At 36.0% G+C, this 14,573-nt stretch overlaps 1 protein-coding gene across 1 annotated transcript in view; it reads right to left on the bottom strand.

The window, feature by feature from the left end:
• Positions 1–4,390: 4,390 nt before the first annotated feature.
• DIAPH2 (diaphanous related formin 2) overlaps positions 4,391–14,573 on the bottom strand; it is a 1,004,420-nt gene continuing 994,237 nt past the window's right edge. The window contains exon 28 of the mRNA XM_047076289.1: positions 4,391–9,735. The gene's annotated coding sequence lies outside the window, so the exon portion shown is untranslated. The remainder of the gene's footprint in view (positions 9,736–14,573) is intronic.

Raw genomic sequence — 14,573 nt, 5'->3', positions numbered from 1 at the left:
TTAATAATTAGGTAGTTGTTGATAGTCTTGAAGGAGACAGATTCATGGGAAGGTTGCTGTTCTTCATTAGGATTCTTTTTTTTTATATATATATATGAAATTTATTGACAAATTTGTTTCCATACAACACCCAGTGCTCATCCCAAAAGGTGCTTAAAAATAGACCTACCCTATGACCCAGCAATAGCACTGCTAGGAATTTATCCAAGGGATACAGGAGTACTGATGCATAGGGGCACTTGTACCCCAATGTTCATAGCAGCACTCTCAACAATAGCCAAATTATGGAAAGAGCCTAAATGTCCATCAACTGATGAATGGATAAAGAAATTGTGGTATATATACACAATGGAATACTACGTGGCAATGAGAAAAAATGAAATATGGCCTTTTGTAGCAACGTGGATGGATCTGGAGAGTGTAATGCTAAGTGAAATAAGCCATACAGAGAAAGACAGATACCATATGGTTTCACTCTTATGTGGATCCTGAGAAACTTAACAGGAACCCATGGGGGAGGGGAAGGAAAAAAAAAAAAAAGAGGTTAGAGTGGGAGAGAGCCAAAGCATAAGAGACTCTTCATTAGGATTCTTGACGATGCTTGTAGACTGAGAGGAAAGATGATGGAATAATGGATTCAAATAGTGAAAGCCCTTTCAAAGTAGAAAGTACCACCCCCCCAACACACACAAACACACACACACACACACACACACACACACACACACACAGCAAGTCAGATTTTATCCCAGATGCTCTGGAGTTGCAGGTAAGCGACACCTAACAGATGCTATGATTTTTATCATGATACCGAATTCTGCTGAGGAGCCTTATCCATGGTCCCTTTCCTTTTCTTCCCTTCCCCAAGAACTACTATAAGTGCTACCAGTTGTTTAGTCAGGTAAAATACTTCATTACTTGATTTTTGGTAGGAAGTCTAGACCACTGTAGTATTATGTCATAAGATTCCAAAAACTATTCAAAGTGAAAATTCATAGTATTTAGGTATTTTCAATTTAATTCCCATTGTGATATTTGGGGTTTTGTAGGGCAACAGACAACAACACAAGATATTTGCTGGGTGTTAGGGGGCAGGGGTGAGATGGAGCAGATCCATAAAACAGGTTCCCTTCCAAAACAAAAGAATATTAGCTAGAATAGTCATTCAGTGTCACACGTACCCAGCAATTGAATGTACTGAGGAGGAAAGCCTTATGGTTGAGTAGAAAGGTATTTATCATAAAGAGGATAGACTTGGCCACAGTTTGGAAGTCTGAGAGATTCCTGGGAAAATAGTAAAACAGGAGAATTTGCTGCTCTTTTAGAGTAATAATTGTCCCAGAACCTCTTAAATGTATGGTTTAAAATATTAACTAGACACTTAAGAAGTTCTCACTATGAACTAATTAAATCTTTTTCCATAAATTGCACTTCATCTACATTCCTTTCTTCCCTGTATGAGACCAAAACTGAATCAGTACATTTTAATGTCCACTCAATCTTTGTCAGTTTCTTTGAACAGCCATTTAGTGTTTTCACTTTCAGTATTATTAAATAGAAAAGAGAAAAAAGCAGGAAAGAGGAAGAGAAGGAAAGAAAAGGAACACCACATAGAGAGCCTACCTTTGCCCTTCTTACCATTATCACTATAAATCACTGAACAAGTTCTTGTTCAGAATCATGTTCTCCTGTCTGCTTTGTCTGTATGACTTGATGCTACTTGTATATAGGGCTTGTATAAGCCATTCAACAGTACAGACAATAGGATCATAAGTGTCAGAGCAGTAGGTGTGCATATCAGTGGTATCACTACAAAGATGAGCTCTTCTTGTGTTCAACTTTTTGGTTGAAAGTAGCCCATCAGTCACTCAGGTTTAAAAACCTTAGTGTCAGATTTGAATCCTCTCTCTCCTCACATCCTCAACATCTAACCGATTGCCAGTTCTTTAGATACCACTTGGATCTGTCCCACTGATGCTACCCTAGTTTAGGCCCTCATTATTTATCTAAAGTATTGCAAAAGCCTCCAACAAAGTGGTCCTTCTGTGACCTCTCCCTCTGTCTTACACAGAGCTTCCAGCATCATCTTCCTTAAATGCTCCATTATCATTGCTTTCCTCAAAATCCCTCAGTATTTTCCTATCATTTATAAAATCAAGCCCCAAATACACAACTGCTACCTCCTTTTCATGGGCCTCATACTCTAGTGAAACTGAATTATTCAATATTCCCTACATATGCATATCAAAATTTGTACTTCTACTCATGCCTTCCCTCTCTCCTCAAAACAAAAACAAAAACAAAAACAAAAACAAAAAACCTAAGCTTTTTAGAGTAGGGACCACATCTATTTGATTCATTGTTATGTTCTCAGTGTCTAGCATTCTGGTTGGCACATGGTAGGTGCTTATTACATACTGACTAAATAAAAGCTTCATATATCCAAATCTACTTACCCTTTAAATTTCAGTTCAAATGCCACTGTGACAAAAAGCCTATATTGACATTTGTTTCCCACCTTAATACCTATACTTCACCTCTGTAAAACTGATTTGTACTTTTTTTCTGAACTCACATAGGCTTTATCTATCCCACTCTTATGACATTGATTACTTTCTTTCCACCTTGGATTACAATTCTGTTTGTACATGTCCCATCTTGCACTAGACTGTGAGACCTCTGAAGCAGGAGCTATGTTTAATTCATAATTGCACCCTCAAAAGCAATGTTCATGGAATGGATCAATGATTAGAATAGCCACACTGGAGGCTTTAAAAAAGTAGAGAAGTTAAGGGTTTATTATTATGATTTCTAATAATACGATAAGAGCTCTTGTGCTTTTTTTTTAATGTTTATTTTTGAGAGAGAGACAGAGTGTGAGTGGGGGAGGGGCAGAGAGAGAGGGAGACACAAAATCCAAAGCAGGCTCCAGGCTCTGAGCTGTCAGCACAGAGCCCTACTTGGGGCTCAAACTCATGAACCGCGAAATCATGACCCGAGCTGAAGTCAGACACTCAACTGACTGAGCCATCCAGGCACGCTAGAGCTCTTGTGCTTTGATGATTAATATCAAAAGGTGAAAATATTGTCAGGACCCCAATTAGCAAAAATACAGGTGAAAATGTTGGCTGAACCTGTATTAGCCAAGATATATGACCATCATGGCTAGAGATTGAATTTCACTAATCACCAAAAACTAGAAAGTCATGATTCACATACTTCATTAATTTGTAAGTTTTTTCCCCTACAATGCATATCAACTGTAATAATATTTTATTTGGGACTCTAGACATCTAAATAAATTCAGTCTTTAAATGGGATATTTGGCTATATATTTCCTTCATTATAAATCAAAACTATATACTTTGTTACATACATTGCACATATTTCAACATCCAGATTTCCATTTTCCTTTGAGCTCTTGGTTTTAAGCTCAAATTCCCCTGGTTGTGGATACCAAGGTTTTCAGACTCCCTACTAAGGAATTACTCTGAGGGAGAAAAAAAAAGCTAATGTAGGGGCGCCTGGGTGGCTCAGTCAGTTAAGCGGCCGACTTCGGCTCAGGTCATGATCTCGAGGTCCGTGAGTTTGAGCCCCGCGTCGGGCTCTGTGCTGACAGCTCAGAGCCTGGAGCCTGTTTCGGATTCTGTGTCTCCCTCTCTCTGACCCTCCCCTGTTCATGCTCTGTCTCTCCCTGTCTCAAAAATAAATAAAACGTAAAAAAAAAAAAAAGCTAATGTATTTGATTCCTGGAGCAACCCATAATTCCAAGGGAAACAATGGTATTGCCAGGTACTTTGTATCATATCATTTACAGATCTGGTTATTACCTTGTCCAACCCTCCATCTTCCAGTCAGTCCACCTATGATGAGAGATTCTTTTGAAAGCCTTCCAGAGAATAATTACATACATTTATTTACTCATATACACATTTGGTACTCATTCCAGATTTTTACCCCTCTGAGCATTTGAAGTCCATTTGCTTTCATTCATTCTATATTCAAGACCAAAAAAAAAAAAACCCAAAAACAAAACAAAACAAAAAAACAAAAACAAAAAGAAAAAAATAACAAAAAAAACCCCCAGTTTTCTGTATAGAGTTTCCCTGGAAGATGTAAATCATCCTTCTGACTTTTCTGGACTTTTAAGTTCTACATTTCTACACTACACTGGAAAGCAGTGCTAAAGAATACTTAAATAAAATCTTAGGATTCCCACAGGTATGTGTGTCTTTGAATATATTCCATGATTTCCACCTGACCAGGTCCTTATAGAAACACTCTTGTATTTCTCTTCAGTTGAAGCTTCTTCTAAAATGTTCTTACATCCTGTCTTTATACTTCAGTTTGTGCCTGTTCAGTCACCCTGAATATTAGCATAGGCAACACATTTAATGTGTATCTTAACTTTATTTAATAAGTGAGTATGCATTACATATAGACTACAAGTTGTTCTTGGTCATGTAAAGAGACAGGTATCTAATCCGAAGCAAAATGAGAGCATGAATCCACAGTTCTCCTGCTGCTGAAATACTTCTTCTGGGTATCTTGGCATGGGCACAGTCTTCCTCAATACCCATTCAAAGCAGGCTTTGTTGTCACCTCTCCATTCAGCTGAGGGAATCACAATATCTAAAGTCAGCTTGAAAGAACCCTTCTGTATCAGAGGTAGTTTTATGCCTGCATTATAAATCATAGAAGACATTTGGTCAAAGAGTACATAAAAGGGGTAGGAGGGAAACACCAGAGTTCAGAGTTGGAACCAATTATTTTTTCAAACTAAGCATTGGCCATAGTAGCAAAAGTATCAACAAAATTTTAGAATAGCCTGTAAAACTGTTTAACATCAAAGCATGAATTAGGCTGTACGGACAATAGCTTTTAGAGGAAACCTTGAGTTTGGTGCAAGCACCAAGGATGCATTTTAAAAAGTGAAAAGCACATTTGTATGCAATGATTAGTGTAGTGAGCTAAATGATGGCTTCCCCAAAATATGTCCATGTCCTAGTTCCTAGAACCTGTGATGTTACATTATTTGGAAAAAGGGTCCTCACAGATGTAATTAAGATTATTTATATGAGGAGATTATTATGGATAAACCAGGTACGTCCTAAATGCTGCAGCAAGTGTTCTTATGAGAGAGAGGCAGAGGTAGATTAGATACACAGAGGGAAAAGCAATGTGAAAACAGATGAAAGAGAGATTTGGACACAGCCAAGGAAAGAATGACAGTCACAAGAAACTGGAAGGGACTACCAACAGATTTTCTTCTGGAGCCTCCAGAGGGAGTACAGGGAGTACAAACCTACTAAGACCTCAGTTTAGGACTTTGGGCCCCTCAAATAATAAGAGAATAAACTTATGTTATTTTAAGGTATCATGTTTTGTGTATTGTTACAGCAGCCACAGGAACACAATACAGATTTTGGTAACAGGAATTGAGGTACCCCTATAATGAATGACTAAACATGTGGAAGTGGCTTAGGAGGTGGATAATGGGTAGAGGCTGGAAGAATTGTGATGTATGTGATAGAAAAAAAAAAACATACACTGCTGTTAGTAATATGAATGTTAAAAGTGCTTCTGGTGAGCTCAGAAGGAACTGAGGGACATTTTATTGGAAACCAGAGGGAAGGTGATCCTTCTTATATAGTGGCAAAGAGCTTATCTGAATTGTTTCTGGCAGTTGTGTGGAAGGTAGAATTTGTAATGAACTTGAATATTTGGCTGAGGAGATTTCCAAGCAAAGTGTTGAAGGTAAGGCCTATTTTCGTCTTGAGCTCATAGTAAAATGCAAGAGGAAAAAGAGAAATTGAGGAAATAACTATTAGGCAGAAAGGAACCAGCACATGATAATTCAGGTAATTTTGAGCCTGAATATTCAGATTGCAAAAGATGCTAAAATTAGGAGATTGTACTCTGGAGATAAAGCCAGCCTCTGGCTAGTGTTGAAGAGATGGCAGACTCATAGATCCACTCAACCATCTCAACAGAAGCCAAGAATAGAGATGGAATTATCCAGCAAAGGTCTGTGAGAACTCTTACCTCAATATTGAATCAATTTGACATACATGGGAGGCCCACAAACTTTTTGAGAATGTTATACTGGCTGAAACAGTTCTAGTTTTGCCTGAAAAGGATGGAGACATAACAAAATGACAGAAGGTTGTCAGACTACCAAAATTTTACAGGCAAGAAACAGGATGATAAAGCTGCAAACATATGCTACCCTTCAGTAAATAAGGCCATTCCTAGAGCAGAACTGCAAGGTGCAGAGGCAGAGGCCCAAGCAGGGGAGCAGAGGCAGAAGTGCCAACCATGGGCACAGAGACAGAGACTTGATCCTTGGGCAAAGAGGCCAGAACTGCAGGCTTAAGTGGTGTAGTCCTGAAATAAGGAGGATTATTGTCAGGGCAAGAAACCTAAGGGGATTATGCCTGGCTGAAATTTGAAAGTTATCAGGCCATGTGACTTTTTTCAACTTTCCATTTTCTCTATTTCGGAATAGGAATGTCTATAACTATTGTCCTATGCTTGTCCCACCATTATATTTTGGAAGCAGATAAGTTGTTTTTACAGTGTATGTTTTTTTTTCTCTATCACATACATCATAGTTCTTCTGGCCTTTACCCATCATTGACATTTGGATAGAAATTTTGCCCCAGGATTTTCACCTATACCTGATTTAGATGATCCAGATGATGAGATTTGGGACTATTGAACTCATGATGTTTGGATGAGATTTTAGACTTAGAGTTGATGCTATAATGGGTTGAGACTTTGGGGAATGTTGAGATGGGGTGAATATATTTTGCACATGGGACAAATATAAATTTGGGGGGACAAAGGGCAGACTGCAATGGGCTGGGGGTACCTCCAAAAAGATATGTCCACATCCTAACTCCCAGAACCTTTGAATGTTACTTATTTGGAAAAAGAGTCTTATAAGTGTAAATTAAGTTTAGGGTCTTCAGATGAAATTATCTTAGATTATCTGGGTGGGCCCTAAATTCTAACAAAAGCATCATTATAAAAGAAGCATAGGAAGATTAGATATGCAGAGGAGAAAGTGATGTGAATATGGAGCAGAGAGAGATGTAGCCATAACCCAGGGAAGGCTAGTAGCCACTATATGCTGGAAGAATCAGGGGAAGATTTTGCTCTGGAGACTTTGAGGCAGCATGGCCCTTCATTTTGGGCATCTTGTCATGGGGACCATGAGAGAATACATTTCTGATGTGATGAGGCACGAATTTTATGGTAATTTGTTACCTTGCAGACAAAGGGCACTAGTGTAACTAGTAAACATTTTAAGGATTTTGCAGTTTTAAAAATCATTCTGAAGAAAATCTGCATAAATTGGTGCTTCTCACTGTGGCAGTAATAAACCTAAAAAAGACTTCAGTGTAATTTGGTTCTATGCTAAAAATGTCACTACGTACTTTTGTTGGCTATAATTTTCAATCTAGAACAAAATTGCAAATGGCTAAAGCAGGACTATTATAAATCTGGGAAGCAAATCCTTCAACTCCATTATTGGAATTTCACAAAAGGCCCTAAAAGGTTCCATACTGTTTGTGAAAACCATGTGCCATTTCTCGAAATACAAATATATATCAATAATAGTATTTCATTTACTCTTTTCACAAACTAAAAAATAAGGCAAGTTCACATCTGGAAAAAGTAATACACATCAGTATTTCTACTTCGACCATCTTGATGATATGACATGGCAAATGCCACTAAATTTTAGTCAGGTTAGTATTTCAAAATATCATTTTCCTACAGCCTGAAAAGCTATCAAAAGACCCAGGTCAGAACATGAAGATTTCAGAAAAGACTTTGTGAAGTCAAAAATACATACATTAATTATTTGCATAAATTTGTAAATCTTTGTTGTTGTTACAAAACAGCATATGAAATTGATATTCCCCTTAAACTTATTTGTGTATGCATATGTGTGTGATTTAAAGATAGGATGAAATTTTAAAATCTCAGATACCGTCATTCCTTTTGATTTCTCTATTGTAGCAGCTTCAGAGAATTTTAAAATGTAATACCCATGTAAGAACCCACACAAGAATGCACTGGAGGAAAAGGTAGCAGTTTGAATAAGTATACATCTCTATATAAAGGAAACTGTGAATTATTGGTCACTTGTTTACATTATTTCAAAAGGTGACTTGCCAAGCCAGTCACTTATTCTTTCTGAATGTCTATAATGTGCTTTGAAGAAGTAGAAATAGGATTTTCTATATAAGAAATATACATATAAGAATTTTTTTACAGTAATCACAATCATCTGCATGGATTAGTCTTGAAATTACACTCCAGAGAAATTATACCATGTTATTTCAATGCATATTTTAAAGTAACAGACAAGTTAGGTATAACTTCTATTCCTTCATCTATTTAAGAAAAATGTAGAACCTGGTTTTCCTTCTAGGGTTGTTTTGGCAGTGTCATTTTAATTTGTTAATATAATGTAAGTAAGTATGATGATGATTAAAAAGTTCAATTAGTCACTGGGATGTGGAATTATTGTAGCAGTAGATATAAATATATACACATATATACACATACATACATATAATTTTTTACTTCTTCACACCACCAAGGCAGAATTGGAAAGGTGAGTAAGTAGAAAGGCAGATAAAACAGTTGAACTTTCAGACAGTTTTCTGCTGCCTACAGAGAGAAATCTTTTTCCTCTCAGGTCTTTTAGAACTTTATTCCCTGCTTTCAAGGGGGTCATGAGAGAAAGAAGCAATAGAGAGAAGAAATAAACCACAGAGAATAGGAATCAATATTTACCTTTTAAAAATCTAAATAAAGGTGATAGAATTTTAAGGTTCATCTCAGAATAAACATTAAAATGTGAGGTTTTCTCAAAAATAGCCATATAAAGTATTTCTATAAAGTAGCTATATGTGCATAATTAGAAAATACCTATTTAAATAAAGTTTAAATCACTTTCTCTAACTGCTTCTGTTAAAATCTGGTTTATTTTTAGCAATAAATGCCTGTAACATCATGTTGAAACTCTAGATTAATGATAAGTTTAATTTCAGCCAAAGCAGATGAATCCATCATCTTTCGCTTGAGATAAGATTTGAAATAAATTCATGGGGTTGAAGCAGCAATTTTTTTGAGTTTCCAAAATGGTTTCTCTAGCACAGTGTGCAATATTAGCTAGTGTCTCTTCAAATTGTTAACATACGCATTTTCATTGGCCTGTTCTTTTTCCATGTAACAGGAATCAGAAGCAGACACTGAATAATTCTTTCTATTCCTTTCTTTTCCATTTTTTTTGGAGGGGGTGACCTGTAAATTTGAGCAACATTGTAATTTTTTGACAGGGTGACTGTTTCTGAATTTTTTACCCTTTTCATCATTACCATCAGGTCACACACAATAACAAATAATACACATCTTTACACTAAAATGGAACACATATTTTATAATCTTTGTAATTGTGTTTGTTTTAGTATAATTGTGAGAGGAGTATTGCAATAGCTTTCCAGATACATGCTACTTCACCCAGCTAAGCTTGATCTTTGCAGAAATGTACGTATTTTCTCTCTATCCCTTGAGTGGATGTTTTGTTCTTCTCAAAATTTATGATTTTGTTTACTTATGATTTTGTTTTCATATTCTTTGGCATCAGGAATCACTTAGATGAGATAGCTCCATTGTGGCGAGAGCGTGACCTTTCCAAAGGTACTCGGCTAGTATCTGTAAGACAAAGAGAAAGAGAACCAAAAACACAGTGAGCGGTAGATCTTGCCTATTACACAAAGTTGGGTCAGGAGAGGTTTTCAAATAGTCCTGAATCACTTCAAATGAATATGTAAATAGGTAACAAGGAGCCCAGATCTGAGGCGTTCATGCTGCAGCTCTTGAGCTGAGTTCAAGAGTCCTGCAATCAGCAATAAATAACTTTTTTTGATAAGTGAAGTCAGAGTGATGAAAGAAATGGAAGCACTCTCTCAAGCACAGTCCACTTGGAAATTTCAGGTGACAACAAAATTCCTTGGTAAAGATGTCAAATTGAAAGGATCTATGTACAGTGCCTTTTGTTGTAAAGCACTTAAATTCCCCATGAGTTTTAAATCTGTATGTTTTCTACCTCTATAGGATATCAGGGCAGGCAGAGTAGAAAAGAGTTTTTATTTTTTAACAATGATTGCAGTATATGGCAATCAAACCAACTCCTGAGTCTTTGCCTGACTGTATGATGCAAACATATTCAATTATATAGTCATTATGGGATTGAATAATGAATAGGTTCTATTCTCCACACCCATCACAGGAAGAATAATCACTGTAGAGATAACTGTTGGCACAAAGCTTGGGAAACAAAGTTTAAAAGCATTGATAGTTGGTCAAAAATAGCTTTAGCTCTAATAGAAGAAAAGGTTTACAGCTCTGCATTGTGATGATCACTACTATATTATTATCACCTCTGTTTTATGCTCAGCTTAAAATCAATTGATGTGGGTGAAAATCCTTTCCTGACAAAAACATAATATACTTAGATTCTCTATTTCAAATGAGACTAGGTCCCTAGAAATAATGACAACCACTAGCACTTACATAAATGCTAAAACTTTACACTTGTTAATTTGCTAATTCACACAACATCCCTGGGAGCTAAGTCTATTTCATTCTATCCTATTATTTCTGTTTTACTGATGAAAGTTACACACCAAATCAATGGCATGACGGGGGATTATAATGCAAAGTTAATGCCTAAATGTCAGTACTGCTTTATTTAGAGGCAGATGTTGGGGCCTCCAAAGCTATTATTATGAAATGATGATGCCCAAGGAACACATCCATCCTGCCTGTCCCATGGAGAGGATGGACTATAAGAAGTGCTGAGATTTTGCTATGGTACTTTACTCCTCTGTCTCTTGACTGATTCCCAGTTGTCTGTAGTCAGTACACAAAACAAAGCTAATTGGCCTCCATGACCTTGGCCTTGTTAACATCAATGACTGCACTGAGCCAACTGGCCTTAATCTTAAAATTCCTTATAATGCAATAATATCACTGAGATGTGAGAAAGAAAGGCATTTTTTCTCTTCAGAGATATAACTGAGTGAAGGATTATTTGGGGATCCTTTTAAAGATACCATTTTAAAAAGCCATTATTTAGTTTGTGATATAGATCACAATTCAGCAAAAAAAATGTGAAGATAACATTCCTAGATAAAGGGCTTATTACTTAGATGTCACTGGTTTGCATACAGATTGGTTTGGGACTTCTTAGAAAACATTTAAATATGAGATTATAATACAATGATTACCAATACTTTGCTAGCATTTAAACATTCAGTGTTAAAAGCTATCAGATATAAGAATGATGGTACCATTCACAGAGGATTGTCCCAGCTCAAAAAAGGGCTTGTGCCTTGGTTGTACTACACTCTAAGGTCAACTGGCATCTGCACTCACTCCAGGAGTGACACTAGCATCCCATACCACCACTCACAGCCCACTGGATTTAAGACAAGTACCACATTCAAAAACAAGTCTCACAGCATTACATAATGTGGTGTCAAGATTCACTTATTGGTAGCATTTGGCATGAGAAAATAAACTTTCAGGTGAAAATAAGCTCAGGAAAAGACATTGAAGCTTTTGGAAGACAGGATAAACACTGGTTCAGGGCCCAAAACTAGCTCTTGGCATGCACAGGAGAGAATTATTCTACATTTCCTCCTCCCTTCTCTGTCTCTCTCATATATATTTTTTTGGTACCTAATTGATCCCTATGTTAATTATATAATTATAAGAGGAAGCAATTCTGAAAAGGTTACCACATATTTTTGAAATATCAATGTACAACCTTGTTTATGGGGAAAAATGCCATTAGAAACAATGGAAGCAATGGCTAATCTGGATTTTGTGATCTAATTATAATTTTCTGCATTTATATTAAAACTATTTTAGGTGCAAAATATATATACTCTAGATTTTATGGATGAGGCAGAAATGCAACTGAGAAGATAACATGTTTATAAATAAATGACATGAATATATATATTCATAACTTTTCACACTCTAATAGCTTACAATATAATGATAAAAACTTTTCATGCTCAAATTCATGCCCTTTTTGAGGCACATATTGAGAAGCAATGAATTTTTTGAAATAAAAATTTTATAATTATAATATCAAATACTAATAGGAAAAAATCTGGCATGACCCTCATAAGGTCAGGGCGCATAGTTAATATCAAACTTATGAGAAAGCAAAGGTTACATATTATTGCTGTCATAGGTGATAAAGTAATTTTGGTGATTGTGAGAGTGATTATACTTCCTATTTGGAGACATAGGAGGAGGAAGTGGATGCCCATGTGATGATTTGAGAATTCCAGGAGATCCAGACTAAACCAAATTCACTTCTCTAACTAGTCTTATTCTCTCAACACTACTGATACTAGAATAATTTAGATGGCGAAATAGGGGCTTCTCCTCCAAAAAAGTCAATAATTTAAAACATATGTATTCACCTGAGATGATGTGGAAAACTTTGTTAACAAGTATTGGCTTCCCTTTCCAATTTGTGTATTGTCTTTTTGGAAACCAAAGAAAGGAAGAAGGGGAGAGGCATCTGTCTATGTTTGTATACTTATTGGGGATATTGTACAATGAGATACAGGAAAACACACTTTATTAGAGGATAGGGGTAACATTATTTGTCATAATATTTCTGTCTTCATTTTATTAATGCAAGAGGTAACATATAATAGTGAATAAGAAAGCCTACAGCATCTAATATATCCTCATGATTTAAGAATTCATGAAGAAATTCTATTGTTTATAAAAACCAACAATTAATGGAGAAGTAAAGCCTGAGATGTCAATCCAAGATGTACCTTCCAAATCCATCACACTTGGGTATCCTCTTTGATCATCAAAGGCTTGTCTTTGAAATATGCCCCATGTGAAGGTGAAAAGATTCTGATATTACAGAGAGTGACCTGGTCATAGTGTGAATTTGGAGACAGCTATAGTTATATAAAAATGTGCATTCTATGGAGGAAGAGTGATCAAAACTAAAACACTATTCTAATCTGTCACCAAAAGATAATATGAATACATGGACCAGCTTGGCATACTTCTGCACATTCTGAGTACCAGGTTAATCAGTTCAAACCAATGTCAAGATGTATCCAGTCATAAAAGCAACAATATTTATGCTATTTATGAGTGCAAATTGATTTGACATTCATCTCAAAACCTTCCCTACTTAGTCCTACAGTGAATGGATTAAACCCATTACTGTATTGATGTAAAGTCCAAACCCTTTGTGATGCAGCAAAGGCAGTCCTAAGAGGAAAGTACATTGTAATTTAGTCCTATCTCAAAAAGGCCTGAATACAAATATACAAATATACAACATAACTTACACCTAAGGGAGCTATAGAAGGAGCAGCAAATAAAGCCCAGAGCAAGCAGAAGAAGGGAAATAATAAGGTTTAGAGCAGAAATAAATGATATAGAAACAAAAAAAAGCACTAGAATAGATCAATGAAACTAAAAGCTGATTTTTTGAAAGAATAAACAAAATTGACAACCCCCTAGCCAGACTTATCAAAAAGAAAAGAGAAGGGACCCAAATAGATAAAATCATGCATGAAAGAGAAGAGGTCACAACCAATACCACAGAAATACAGTCAATTATAAGAGAAAACTATGAAAAATTATATGCCAACAAACTGGACAATCTGGAAAATAGACAAATTCCTAGACACTAACACACTATCACAACTCAAACAGGAATAGAAAATTTGAACAGGCACATAAACAGCAAAGAAATTGAATCAGTTATCAAAAATCTCCCAACAAATAAGAGTCCTGGGCAAGATGGTTTCCCAGAGGAATTCTACCAACATTTTAAAGAACAGTTAACACCTATTCTCTTGAAGCTGCTCCAAAAAATAGAAATGGAAGGAAAATTTCCAAACTCATTCTATGAAGCCAACATTACCTTGATTTCAGAACCAAAGACCCCACTAAAAAGGAGAATTATAGGCCAATATCCCTTATGAATATAGATGCAAAAACTCTCAACAAGATACTAGCAAATCAAATTCAACAGCATATTAGAAGAATTATTCAAAATGATCAAGTGGGATTTATTCTTGGGCTACAGGGTAGTTCAATATTCACAAATCAATGTGATATACCACATTAATAAAAGAAAGGATAAGAACCATATGATACTTTCAATAGATGCAGAAAAAGCACATGAGGAAATACAGTATACTTTTCTGATAAAAACCTTAATGAAAGTAGGGATAGGAGGAACATACCTTGACATCATAAAACCATATACAAAAATCCCACAGCTAATATCACCCACAATGGGGAAAAACTGAGAGCTTTCCTGCTAATGTTAGGAACATGACAGGGATGTCCACTCTCCCCACTGTTGTTCAACATAGTATTGGAAGTCTTAGCCTCAGTAATCAGACAACAAAAAGAAATAAAAGGCATAAGAAGAAGAAGTCAAACTTTCACTCATCACAGATAACATGATATTCTACACAGAAAAC

Source organism: Lynx rufus, unplaced genomic scaffold, assembly GCF_022079265.1.
Source record: "Lynx rufus isolate CCGP_SWC_20201006 ecotype Redwood Valley unplaced genomic scaffold, mLynRuf1.p SCAF_14, whole genome shotgun sequence".
NCBI lineage: Eukaryota > Metazoa > Chordata > Mammalia > Carnivora > Felidae > Lynx > Lynx rufus.
This window is presented reverse-complemented; position numbering and strand designations above follow the sequence as displayed.